Below are 3,147 nucleotides of genomic sequence, written 5' to 3'. Positions count from 1 at the left end.
TTACAGGAAACCCACTTTAATGACAAAGATAATATAAAAGAATTATTAAAAGATTTCAAAGGGACGTATTTCATAAACTCATGTAATGTTGGGCGCAAATGGGGTGTTGCAATTCTATTCAGAAAAGGGATAGACATTAAAGTAATTAATTCTCTTAAAGACGCAGAAGGGCGAGTTCTTAGTTTACTTTGCCAATTTAATAGTCAGATATTTAACGTAGTTAATTTGTATTGTCCAGTGAACCCATGCCAAAGGGCTGAGTTCATTGCAAGCTGTGTCAATTACTTTATTACGACAGATGACCAACGTACCGTGACTAGCCGCATTCTTTGTGGCGACTTTAACTGTGTGGACAATGTAACGCTCGACCGGACAGGCTCTAAGAAGCAAGAGCTTAGGGGCACTGTAGGGGTTAAAGAATTAAATAACATTATAAACGAACACGCACTACAAGATGCATACAGATATATATACCCAAATAGAACCTCTTTCACATACCACAGCAAGGCTTACAGAACATACTCACGCATTGACAAAATCTTAGTCTCAGGGCAGTTTCTTGCTGGCCTGAAAGAAGCGGGTGTAACTCAGTGCGTTTACACTGATCACAAGCTTGTTTGGGCAGAATTTATTTTCGACAAAAACAATAAAGGACCAGGACTATGGGCATTTAACAGTAGTGTTCTGAAAGACAAAAATTACGTAAAATTAATTAACGACTTTTGGCTGACGTGGAAAACAAAAAAGGGAAATTATAATGATCTTTTATTATGGTGGGATTTAGGTAAAGTTAAAATCAAAACACTAACCACAGACTATTGTAAACAAAAACGAAGGACTGAAAGGACATATATATACAAGTTAAAACAAGACGAAATCTTCCTAACACAATTAGACGAACTTGGACACTTAGACGACTACGCAGAATTACTTAACGTACAAAATAAAATTAAAAACTACGAACAAATACAATTACAAGGGGCAAGAATCAGGGCCAAAGTGGACGAAATTGAACAAGGTGAACGATGCACGGCTTATTTTGTTAATCTCGAAAAACAAAAAGCTAACAATAAACATATGAACTCTTTAATAACCGAAGATGGAAACTTAATTGAAAATCAAAATGAAATTTTAAATGAAACAACTAAATTTTATAAAAAACTTTACACTTCAGAAAAGACAGACGTTTCGGCACAAAATTATTTATTAAACAAAATGACAAAGACATTAAATGATGAAGACAGAGACGCGTGTGAAGGGGAAATAACTCTTGACGAAGTATCATCAGCTGTTAAATCTTTTGCCAATGATAAGTCACCAGGCTGTGATGGTTTGACTGCAGAATTCTACCGGAACTTTTTTGGTCTAATTGGTAGCGATCTGGTAGAAGTAATTAACGATGCCTTTGATAAGGAAAAATTAACTTTTACCATGCGCCGTGGTGTTATTGTTTTAATTTGGAAAGGCAACGAAAAACAACTTTTAAAAAACTGGCGACCAATCTCTTTATTAAATTGTGATTACAAAATTATTACAAAAGTTTTGGCAAGTAGAATCAGAGATTTTCTACCAAAAATAATACATCCAAATCAGAAATGTTCAGTAAAAGGCAGATCAATTCATGACGGAGCGTCATTGATAAGAGACTTAATAGAATATGTAAATCGTAATGAATTACCGGGCTTAATTTTATCATTAGATCAAACAAAAGCATATGATAGGGTGGAATGGGATTTTTTGTTTAAAGTTCTACAAAAATTTAATTTTGGGCCAAACTTTATCAAAATGATTAAAACTTGTTACACGGATATTCAATCCGCTGTTAAAGTAAATGGGTATGTTTCAAACTATTTCAACCTCTCTAGGGGAATTAGACAGGGCTGCCCGATCAGCACAGTATTATATATTTTAGTAGCAGAAACTTTGGCAGAGGCTGTTCGGGAAGATTCCAAAATTAATGGGATAACTTTACCAGATGGCTTCGTTAGTAAGTGGGTAGGGTATTCAGATGACGGTAACGCGACCTTATCAGACTTAGACTCGGTAAAACAATTATTTAAAATCCTAAATATTTATGAACGTGCATCAGGTGCTAAAGTCAATCTTCAGAAAACTAACGGTTTCCTGATGGGAAAACTTAGGTACGAGAAAGATACGCCTCTTGATATAAGATGGACAAACGAAAAAATTAAAATTTTAGGCTTTTATTTCGGAAATGTTGATGTCTCAGCTGAAAACTGGGAACCCAAAATTCAAAAAATCAAAACAATCTTAAACATATGGAGTAACCGAAATTTAACTTTACATGGTAAAGTAGTTGCAGTAAACTCTTTAGCAACTAGTGGCATTTGGTATTTATCAAACGTTTTGGAACTTCCGGAAAAATATGCCAAACAAATTGATAAAATGATTTTCGACTTCATTTGGAGTTACAGGAAACACTTTATATCAAAAGAGCAAATTCAACTACCCAAGGAGCTTGGCGGGTTGGGTGTTGTAAATATTCGGCTAAAAATTAAAGCACAAAGAATTAAATTTGTAAGTAGACTATTAAGTCTAGAAGGGGAAGGTAATTGGAAAGCCCTAGCGGATTATTTTTTAGGCCAATACAAAGATCTAAATATCGAAAGACACATTCTAAAATGTAAGATTATAAATAATAAAGCTAACTTTAAATCAATGCCGAATATATACAAGGATATTCTTTTAATTTGGAATGACCTTGACATTACTCGAGACACTGAAAGTTACCAACAAATAATCTATGAACCGCTTCACGACAATCCGACCATATCACACAAACAGCACAATGTTATACTTAGAGAAAGACTAAATTTAGTCAAAGACATCTGGGACATGGGAACGAACGACTTTTTGGACTTCGCTGGTTGCTCAACTAGCGCGGCATTTTATCGCCAATTAAAAGACCTACAAGACAACATACCGCCGACCTTATTATGGACACTACGAAATGAAGACCCCTTTGATGGTGACTTAGACGCCATCTTTTGTATCAACGTTGGTGATACGAAAAAGGACGTGACAGTCGCAAAAACGAAGGACATATACGCAGTCTTGCTATTAAGAACTTACAAAGATGCATCATTTAAAACCAGGTGGGAAACAGCCTTTAATGAAACCATAAAC

This window comes from Gigantopelta aegis, chromosome 6, assembly GCF_016097555.1.
Source record: "Gigantopelta aegis isolate Gae_Host chromosome 6, Gae_host_genome, whole genome shotgun sequence".
In the NCBI taxonomy this organism is placed as follows: domain Eukaryota; kingdom Metazoa; phylum Mollusca; class Gastropoda; order Neomphalida; family Peltospiridae; genus Gigantopelta; species Gigantopelta aegis.
Note: the sequence above shows the minus strand (reverse complement) of the source record.